The sequence below is a fragment of the Somniosus microcephalus genome, chromosome 16 (genome assembly GCF_052327205.1).
Source record: "Somniosus microcephalus isolate GS21.2 chromosome 16, FLI_Smic_1.0, whole genome shotgun sequence".
NCBI lineage: Eukaryota > Metazoa > Chordata > Chondrichthyes > Squaliformes > Somniosidae > Somniosus > Somniosus microcephalus.
The window spans coordinates 94399089-94410476 of NC_141002.1; the positions used below are offsets into that span (position 1 = coordinate 94399089).

Consider the following 11388-nt stretch of genomic DNA (forward strand, 5'->3'; position numbering starts at 1 on the left):
TACATCCAAGGCAGCTTCGTCCTCAAAACGGGCGTCGAGAAGAGGCATCTGCCCTCATCATCCTGCTGAGCACCATCGCACGGGAGGCATCGAGTACCCGGGTTAAAAAGAAAAAGAATTCTGACCACGAAGCCCTCCATCAGCGACAGGCAGTGATCATCCCTTCTACCACGGTGGTGGGTAAGCCGATCAGCGACACGAGCAGAAAGTCGGCTTCGTTGACTGTGGAGTAGGGGAGGGAAAACGGAGGAATAAGGGCGGAGAGCTCGACCACGGCCGGTAGAAAGGGCCGGGCTGCAATCGAGGCCGAGAGGCGCAGCGACTGGGGCAGCTTAAGGCTCGAGAGCCGCGGAGAACTCAAACGCAGCCGGTGTACAGGACCGGGCTGCGAGCGGGGCTGCGAGGCAAAGCAGCGTCGGGGAGTGAGAAGCTTAAGGCACGAGAGCCGCGGAGAATTCAAACGCAGCCGGTGTAAAGGACTGGGCTGCAAGCGGGGCTGCAAGGCAAAGCAGCGTCGGGGAGTGAGAACCGCTGGGGAGGCGAGAAAAGCAGCAGAAAGGCAATCGCCATCGCAGCCAGCGGGGGGGAAGAAGGCAAACGCGGGAATCCGCCATTGTAGTCGGCGGGGAAGAAGACGAGCGCAGGAAAGACCGCCAAGCGCGGGAAGCCGCCATTTAAAAAAAAAAATTAAAAATTTTTTTTTTTTTTTTTTAACTTGCAAGGATGCCTAAACATGGGAGCATTAATACCTTTGATAGCGATGTCGAAGATTGGACCACATATGTAGAACGCATGGAAGTTTATTGTAAAGCAAATAAGGTATCAGATGATGAGAAAGCATTAACCTTATTAAGCTCAATGGGTGCGAAGACATACGGGCTATTGAAGCACCTTCTATCACCGAATAAACCGACGGATCAGACCTTCACGAATATTGTTACTGTCCTGAAAAATCATTTAAACCCCACGCCGCTGATGTTAGCGGAACGATTTAAATTTTACAGAAGAACACAGCTGAAAGACGAAAGCAACGCTGAATTTTTAATTGAACTGCGTAAGCTGGCAAAGTACTGTCAGTTTGGAACAGGACTAGCAGATGCGCTGAGAGATAAGTTTGTGTGTGGATTGTTAAAAGAAGGAACACAAAAGCGACTGCTTGAGGAGAATGAGCTTACGCTGGATAAAGCTGTCACTATTGCAGCATCGCACAAAGCCGCAGCGAGAGGCACTGCGGAAATGCAGCTACGGTCACCGGAACTCAGCACCAATCAAATGGTCTTGAGTACAGTAAAATGTTATCATTGTGGAAAGACAACGCACGATCAGAACCAGTGCTGGTTCAAAAATCAGGAATGCAGAAAATGTGGCAGGCTTGGTCACATAGCTAAAGTATGCCGGTCAGGAAAGAAGACCGGCAACAAAAAGTCACCGCAGGAAAAGTACAAAAAGGTACACAAGGTGACAGAGAACAGTTCGAACGAACAGAAGTCAGATTCAGACGCCAGCAGTAATGAACTGGGTAGTCTAAGAGTACACAATGTTGGTAAGGAAGCAGACCTCCAAACAATTTGGGTCACACTTCAGATAGCAGGAGTCCAAGTGAAGATGGAATTGGACACTGGATCGGCATTGACGGTCATGAATAAGAAAGATTACAAAAGGTTATTCCCACATATTCCCCTACGGGATACGGAGATTGTATTGAAAACATACACGGGGCAAAGATTATACCCCATCGGGAAGATAGAGATAAATGTGGTCCACAAGGGCAAAGAAAGCCGAGGAATGGACTTATATGTGCTACCTGAAGGAGGTCCACCACTACTGGGACGGGAGTGGATTAGGAAAATAAATATGGACTGGCATTCTTTAAAAGCACTAACGGTAGATTCCGGTACAAAAGATGTCAAACCTAAACAATTATCCAGAATATTGGACGATGCTAAAGAGGTGTTCCAACAAGGACTGGGAACACTGAGAGGAATTACGGCAAACATCAAGATTGAAGAACATGCAAACCCGAAATTTTTCAAAGCCAGACCGGTACCTTATGCAATACGACCTGCTGTGGAAGCTGAGCTGGAAGGGCTAGAACGTTCAGGAGTATTGTCTAAGGTAGACTGGAGTGAGTGGGCCACGCCCATTGTCCCAGTCATGAAGCGTTCATCAAGCAACAAGCCGGGGGAACCGGGGAAGGTTCGCATCTGTGGTGATTTCAAGATCACTGTTAATCCGGTGCTTCACACGGTGCAGTATCCGTTTCCACGGATTGAGGATATCTTCGCTTCATTGTCTGGCGGGAAACACTTCACCAAGATAGACCTGGCGCAGGCGTACTTACAGGTGGAAGTTGAGGAAGAGTCACGCCAGTATCTCACGATCAACACGCATAGAGGCTTGTACCGGTATAACAGACTGGTTTTTGGAGTGGCATCGGCTCCAGCAATTTGGCAGAGGGCCGTGGAGCAGGTATTACAGGGAATTCCTGGTACACAATGTTACCTGGATGATATTCTGATTACAGGAGATGATGATGAGGAACACCTTGCAAACTTGGAACTGGTGCTCACCAGATTGAAAGAATATGGTCTTCGAGTTAATCGCCAGAAATGTGAATTCTTTCAGAAGCGGATCTCGTACTGTGGTCATGTCATTGACCAGGAGGGGCTTCATAATTCTCCTGACAAGATCGAAGCGGTTGTGAAGGCTCCCGCTCCGGATAATGTATCCCAATTGAGGTCGTTTCTAGGGTTGATTAACTATTACCATAAGTTTCTGCCAAATTTATCCACGGTGCTGCACCCGCTGAACGCTCTTTTGCAGAAGGGAGTACCATGGAAGTGGAGCGAGGACTGTAAGAGGGCCTTTCGCGAAAACAAGGCATTGATCACCTCAGAGGAAGTGTTGGCTCACTTCAACCCAACGCTGCCTATTCGTTTAGCTTGTGATGCTTCTCCATATGGTATTGGGGCAGTACTCTCACACAAGTTGCCAAATGGCCAGGAGAGGCCAGTTGCGTTCGCATCCAGATCATTGACCTCCGCTGAGCGCAATTATGCTCAGATAGATAGGGAGGCTCTCAGCCTTGTGTGGGGAGTAAAGAAGTTTAATCATTACCTACAGGGCCAAAAGTTTACGCTTCTGACAGACCACCAGCCGTTGGTATCCATTTTTAACCCTAAGAAGGGTGTTTCGGTAATGACAGCACAGAGACTCCAGAGATGGTCCCTTTTCCTAGGGGCACATCAATATCAGATAGAATTCAAAGGTACAAAGCAGCATGGTAATGCTGATGGGCTGTTGCGCCTGCCACTACCTACAGAGGAGGAGGCACCGACGGTTGATCCTGTGGAGTTATTTCACTCGACCATCATCGAATGTTTACCAGTCACCAATGCAAGTATTGAAAGAAACCAGGAACGACCCGACACTGTCCAGGGTCTACGAAGTGACAGTGAAGGGATGGCCAGCACATGGTGATCCACTGTTACCGGCATTCTCAGCAAGACGAGACCAGCTGTCCGTCTGTCAAGGAACATTGATGTATGGAACAAGAGTGATTATTCCTCCTAAGTTAAGAGAGAGAGTTTTAAAGGAACTGCATGAAGGTCATCTGGGGGGAGTCAAGATGAAAAGCCTTGCTAGGGCTTATGTGTGGTGGCCGGGTATCGACCAACAGATAGAGGAGCTGACGAAAAGCTGCTCAGGGTGCCAAAAAGTGCAAAATGCACCGCCGATTGCACCGCTGCATCCATGGGAATGGCCTTCAACCCCATGGCAACGTGTACATATTGATTTTGCTGGTCCTTTCATGGACTCCATGTTTTTAATTGTGGTAGACGCTCATTCTAAATGGCCAGAAGTGATTAAGATGACTACCACTACCTCGGAAAAGACGATCGCGGTGTTAAGAACGATATTTGCGAGAAATGGATTGCCAGAACAAATATGTTCAGACAACGGACCGCAGTTTGTGTCAGAAGAATTCCAGGGGTTCATGAAGAAGAATGGGGTGAAACATTATACCCCTGCCCCATATCATCCGGCTACAAACGGGTTGGCCGAGAGATTTGTACAAATGTTTAAAAAAGCAATAAAGGCCATGAGCGAAGATCAGGTTCCACAACACAAGGTGGACAAATTCCTACTGGCATATCGAAACGCCACTCATGCAGTGACAAACCAAAGTCCTGCCATGATGTTCTACAACAGGAGGTTGCGGTCCAGGTTGGACTTGTTAAAACCAAATGTGCGGAGGGAAGTTGAAAACAAACAGTTCCAGCATATAAATAACAAGACCACTCGGAGTTTCGAAATAGTGTTTTAACCAGTGTTAGCCCGGGACTATAAAAACGAGAAATGGCAATCTGGAACAATTCGGGCCAGACAAGGACCCCTGATGTACACGGTAGATATTGGCGAAAATGTAATACGGCGTCATGCTGACCAACTGGTAGAATCGAGAACAAGGGTCGAACCCATGGTTACGGCAGAGACAACCGTGAAAGAAGTTAGTGAACCTGAAGCATCTACCTCAGAAGTGAATGTACCTGATGATGATGTCCAATCCATAAGAGACCAACTAGATGAGTCACCCCAGCAACGAGAATCAGAGACCCCTGAAAGGCGTTATCCAACTCGAATCAGGAGGCCTCCTCAGAGACTGAATCTTTGAACTGTTTTGCATGAAGTTGTATATATATACATATGTTATTATGTTATGTTAAATGGGGATATAACTGTTAAGCTAAAAAGGGAGGATTGTGGTGTATGTAACCTGTTCCACCTTAAGAGTTCCACCTTAAGAGATGTACTACTTTCTCTTGGCTGCTGTATACCGTAATACTGTAATACCGGTGGTGACCACACCGGTATATAAGTGTTGTGCAAAGATTTGCTGGGCAGTTCAGCCCTGACCTTCGAATAGTAAAGACATGTTAAAATTATTCTTGTTGTCTGTGTCCAGTGATTGATCCTAAACCTAACTGGGACATACAGACTCAACAAGTACGGGGCTTGAAAGGATTAATTTATGAGGACAGGTTGCATAAACTTGGCTTGTATTCACTTGAGTATAGAAGACTGAGGAGTGATCTGATGGAGGAGTTTAAAATATCAAAGGATTTAATAGGATAGACATGGGATAGACTATTTCCTCTGGAAATCAAGAACAAGGGGATATAGGAGCAGGAGGAGGCCATTCAGCCCCTCGAGCCATTCAACGAGATCATGGCTGATCTGTATCCTAACTCCATCCACCTGCCTTGGCTCCATGTGCCTTAATGCCCCTGGCTAGCAAAAATCTATCGATCTCAGATTTAAATGCAAGTTTTAAAAAAATTATTAATTGAGCTAGCATCTACTGCTGTGAGAGGGTGTTCCACACTTCTGCCAACCTTTGTGTGAAGAAGTGTTTCCCAACTTCTTTCCTCAATGGCTTTCAAGACTGATATTTGCTAGGTAAGGGTATGTGGAGCAAAGGCGGGCAAATGGAGTTGAGGTAAAAGTAAGCCATGATCTAATTGAATGGCGGAGCAGGCTCGAGGGGCTGAATGGCCTACTCCTGTTCCTAATGCTCCTATTTTATTGAGGGCTAGGTTGCCAGAGCTTGGTAGCTGCACGTTCCTATCACCTTGCCATTTTATCCCTGCTTTCAAAAATCCCCCTCCTTGACCAAGCCTTCAGTTCCTTATCCCACCCTCTTCACTCTCCTCCCCCTTTCCCCCATGCTCGGTGTCCATCATACAGACCCCTTACAGTAAAGTGCTCGAGATGTTTTCCTGCTCGTGAGCCTTGCTATATGAATGCAAGTTGCTGTAAATCTGGAGGGAACGGCATTGCCCTCCAGCCCCCTCCCATCATCCAGTGCCCGCAGGATTAGAGAAGGGGCATTTAAACCTAAACCCTATCCGTTCTCTGCCCAATTCTGGTCCACGGTAACCAATAGTTTTTAATATCCATGATGTAGGGGTTGTTTGCATGTTGACTCCGCACTCTACGGCCATCTAAGTGTCAGCTGTGGCTCAGTGGGTCGCACACTCGCCTCTGAGTCAGAAGGTTCTGGGTTCAAGTCTCATTCTAGAGACTGGAGCACATAAATCTAGGCTGACACTCCAGTGCGGTGCTGAGGAAGTGCTGCACTGTCGGAGGTGCCGTCTTTCGGATGAGACGGTAAACTGAGGCCCCGTCTGCTCTCTCAGGTGGACGTAAAAGATCCCATGGCACTATTTCGAAGAAGAGCAGGGGAGTTATCGCTGGTGTCCTGGCGCCAATATTTATCCCTCAACCAACATAACAAAAACAGATGATCTGGTCATTATCACATTGTTGTTTGTGGAAGCTTGCTGTGCGCACATTGGCTGCCATGTTTCCTACATTACAACAGTGACTCCACTTCAAAAAGTACTTCATTGGCTGTAAAGCGCTTTGAGGTGACAGGTGCTGTGGAAATGCAAGTCTCTTTCTATTAGCGATTGGCAGCTCTTCAACCGCTTTAATTAACTAATATTCCTTACTGACAGTCGCTAGCATTGTGAATAGAGATTTCTGAGATTTCCTCAGGTCAGTGCTGGGCAGTCAACAACTGTTCATCCCGCGCCCCTCCGCTTTTTCTCATGGCGAATAATCATCGCAACTGTTCCGCAAAAGCAGGATGTTTAAAGTCCTCAGAAGATGTAAGCTACTGTAGGATTAATGGGCCCTCTTATCAATAAGGAAACACCAAGTACAACTCACTGGATAACAACGCTAAAGCCAGGAAGGCAGAATTCTGAAAACTATGCTCTTCCAGGTCTCAGCTCAGCCACCAATTTAATTATTGCTACAACTACATTTTGAGATTGTGTCTGAAAGTTCTCACCCTGTCCTTACATGCTCCCTGTGCAAAAAAAAAAGAAAGAAAGACTTGCATTTCTATCGCACCTTTCATGACCTCAGGACATCCCAAAGCGCTTTACAGCTAATTTTTGAAGTGTGGCCACTGTTGTAATGTAGGAAACGCAGCAGCCAATTTGCGCACAGCAAGATCCCACAAACAGCAATGTGATAATGACCAGATAATCTGTTTTTAGTGATGTTGATTGAGGGATAAATATTGTCCAGGACACTGGGGAGAACTCCCCTGCTCTTCTTCAAAATAGTGCCATGGGATTTTTTACATCCCCCTGAGAGAGCAGACTCGGCTTAACGTCTCATCCAAAAGACGGCACCTCCAACAGTGCCATTTTAAATACTGATACAACTATATTTTGAGATTACATCGGATATACAGCACAGAAACGGCCATTCGGCCCAACCAGTCTATGCCGGTGTTTATGCTCCACTCGAGCCTCCTCCCGTGTTTCCTCATCTAACTCTATCAGCGTAACCCTCTATTCCCTTCTCCCTCATATGCTTATCTGACCGCCCCTTAAATGCATCTATACTATTCGCTTCAACCACTCCCTGTGGTAGCGAGTTCCACATTCTCACTAGTACGATAGCAAAATACTGCAGATGTTGGAAATCCAAAATAACAACAGAAAATGCTGGAAAAACTCAGCAGGTCAGGCAACATCCGTGGAGAGAAATTTGAGTTGACGTTTCAGGTCGAACCCTTCTTCAAAACTGGAAAGAAAAGAAAATAGATCGAAGGCAGTACACTTCACACCTAATCTCAGCCTATTACCATCTCGTCTGACTTCGAACACCTTTTATCGTCTCTTCTACTACTTTTGTCTCTTTCACTTCTTTTGTCCGATCGCAGCCCTGCCTTCGATCTATTTTATTTTCTTTCCAGTTTTGAAGAAGGGTTTCGACCCGAAACGTCAACTCAAATTTCTCTCCACGGATGTTGCCTGACCTGCTGAGTTTTTCCAGCATTTTCTGTTGTTATTCCACATTCTCACCACTCTCTGGGCAAAGAAGTTTCTTCTGAATTCCCTATTTGATTTTCTGGTGACTATCTTATATTGGGATTGTGCCTGAAAATTCTCACCCTGTCCTTACAGGCTCCCTGTGTAAAAAGAAAGAAAGACTTGTATTTATAAAGCACCTTCCACGACCTCAGGATGTCCCAACGCGCAAGGTACCACAAAGAGCAATGTGATAATGAGCAGATCATCCGTTTTAGTGATGTTGGTTGAGGGATAGGAAGGACCTAGTTCCCTTAGCAGAGAGGTCAATAACCAGAGGGCATAGATTTAAAGTAATTGGTAGAAGGATTAGAGGGGAGTTGAGCAGAACATTTTTTCACCCAGAGGGTGGTGGGGGTCTGGAACTCACTGCCTGAAAGGGTGGTCGAGGCAGAAACCATCATCGCATTTAAAAAGTACTTGGATATGCACTTGAATGTCGTAACTTACAGGGATATGGACCAAGAGCTGGAAAGTGGGATGAGGCTGGGAAAAGCTCCATCTCGGCCGGCACAGACACGATGGGCCGAATGGTCTCCTTCTGTGTCATAAATTTCTATGATTCTATGATAAATATTGGCTGACAGGTCATATCTAATGTTGTTCCAATTGGGAAACAAGTCGGTAATAAAATCCTGAGAATTATAACAGGAAATATATCAGAGTATGGTATAAAGGAAGCAATTCAAGAGCATTTGACAAGTGTAAAGGTAATAATTTGAATCTAAAATGGGTCAATGAGTTACTCGTGCTTTGGAATCCTTTGAGAGTGTAACGGAGCTGGTGGATGGAGTGTGGCGGATGTCGGATGTGCAGACTTTCAGGAAGCATTTGTTAAGATTCTTCTTGGGACTAAAAAGCTATCTGAATAAAGGAGGATAATAAATTTATTTGATCGATTGGCTTAATAGATAATAGAGAACAATGATATTTATTCTAATTGGGTGGCTGTTACTGCGAAACCCCACAAGAGTTCCAGGCTGGTGTCTTTGTTCATAAAATCATAGAGGTTTATGGCACAGAAGGAGGCCATTCGGCCCATCGTGTCTGTGCCGGCCGAAAAAGAGCTCTCCCAGCCTAATCCCACTTTCCAGCTCTTGGTCCGCAGCCCTGCAGGTTACGGCACTTCAAGTGCATATCCAAGTACTTTTTAAATGCGATGAGGGTTTCTGCCTCTACCACCCTTTCAGGCAGTGAGTTCCAGACCCCCACCGCCCTCTGGGTGAAAAAAGTTCTCCTCAACTCCCCTCTAATCCTTCCACCAGTTACTTTAAATCTATGCCCCACAATATTTATTAATGATCTTGATGAAGGTATTAAACTAAAGAAGAAAAAAAGAACTTGCATTTATATTTCACAACCTCAGGCCGTCCAAAAGCGTTTTATAGCCAATGAAGTACTTTAGGAGTGAAGTCGCTGTTGTAATGTCGGAAAGGCGACAGCCAATTTTCACCTAGCAAGGCCCCACAAGCAGCAATTAAATAAATGACCAGATCGTCTGACTTAGGTTGAGGGATAAATATTGGCCAGGAGCCAGTAGAACTCCCCTACGAATAGTGCCATGGGATCTTTTTGCGTTCACCTGAGAGGGCCTCAGTTAACCATCTCATCTGAAAGACGGCACCTGCGACAGTGCAGCGCTCCCTCAGTACAGCACTGGAGTGCCAGCCTAGATTATACGCTCAAGTGTCTGGAGCGGGACTTGATCCTATACTCCGTGGCGAGAGTGCTCGCACTGGGCCAAAGCTGGCACCTTGCGCAGAATGTATGTAAGTTTGCAAGATGTTCTGAGGCAAGACTCCGTGAGACCTAGAAAGACTGAGCAATGACCAGATACACTGCATTCGGTACTGAGAAATGTGTGGTGATAAGGTACTAACGTGGCAAATAGGGTGGCAAAAGTTTATCATTAAAGAATGTGAAACAAGAAAGAAGGCTTGTGGATTAATGCAATAAAGAATGAAAATATCCTCACAGTATAGATGGATTTACAGTAATAGCCTTTTTCTCATTCTTGACTAGTCAGTTCCTATATCAAATTGCCTGATTTAAACTGCGCATATAGCTGCTTTCCTGTGCAATGTTGCTCTACATCATAAATGCTATATTCCATAGTAATTGGATAATGGCATTCAAGTTCTCTATTTCTTGCTTTGGATATCACATTCTCTAAATGGATCTATCAGCTCCAACCGATCATTTAGCTGAGGGAAATAAACTCCTCTCCCAACCTGTTCATTTGTTTCTCTTTGCTTTCTTATATTGTTTCGCATGTAACATAGCTAGGAGCTTCTGCAAGCACTGTAAGCGATTTCACAACGCTATCACGTCTTTCGGATGAGACATTAAACCGAGGCCCCATCTGTCCTCTCAGGTAGACGTAAAAGATCCCATGGCACTATTTCGAAGAAGAGCAGGGGAGTTCTCCCCACTGTCCTGGGGCCAATATTTATCCCTCAATCAACATAACAAAAACAGATTATCTGGTCATTATCACATTGCTGTTTGTGGGAGCTTGCTGTGCGCAAATTGGCTGCCGCGTTTCCTACATTACAACAGTGACTCCACTTCAAAAAGTACTTCATTGGCTGTAAAGCGCTTTGAGACGTCCGGTGGTCGTGAAAGTCGCTATAGAAATGCAAGTCTTTCTTTCTTACATCTGTAGAAGGCACTGTACAATGACTTGAAGTACACAGTTGTGCTTGATTGCGCTAGGCTTTTGTATCAGGAGCTGATCTTTTACATCCACTCTAGACTAGAAAAGCTGGGATTGTTCTCCTTAGAGCAGAGAAGGTTAAGAGGAGATTTAATCGAGGTGTTCAAAATCATGAAGGGGTTTGAGTGGAAAGAGAGAAACTGTTTCCACTGGCAGGAGGGTCGGTATCCAGAGGACAAATTTAAGGTAACTGGCAAAAGAACCAGAGGGGAGATGAGAAAACAAAGAAGGACCTGCATTCATATAGCGCTATATGTGGAGTCACTGTTGTAATGTAGGAAATACGGCAGCCAGTTTACGCACAGCAAGCTCCCACAAACAGCAATGTGATGATGATCAGATAATCTGTTTTTAGTGATGTTGATTGAGGGATAAATATTGGCCAAGACATCGGGGAGAACTCCCCTGCTCTTCTTCAAAATAGCGGCCATGGGATCTTTTATGGCCACCTGAGAGAGCAGACGGGGCCTCGGTTTAACTTCTCATCCGAAAGACGGCACCTCCGACAGTGTAGCACTCCTTCAGTACTGCACTGGAGGGTCAGCCTAGATTTTTCTGCTCAAGTCTCTGGAGCCGAACTTGAACCCACAACCTTCTGACTCAGAGGCGAGGCTGCTACCCACTGAGCCACGCATGACACATCACAATGAGGAGAAGTTTTTTTACGCAGCGAGTTGTTGTGATCTGGAATGCGCTGCCTGAAAGGGCGGTGGAAGCAGATTCAATAGTAACTTTCAAAAGGGAACTGTATATATAATTGAAAAGAAAAAATTGCAGGGC

The 11388-nt window shown here is 45.7% G+C and overlaps 1 protein-coding gene across 1 annotated transcript in view; it reads right to left on the bottom strand.

The window, feature by feature from the left end:
* Positions 1-11388, bottom strand: part of LOC147106398 (stabilin-2-like) — a 206221-nt gene that overhangs the window by 192781 nt on the left and 2052 nt on the right. The gene's annotated exons all lie outside the window — the stretch shown is intronic.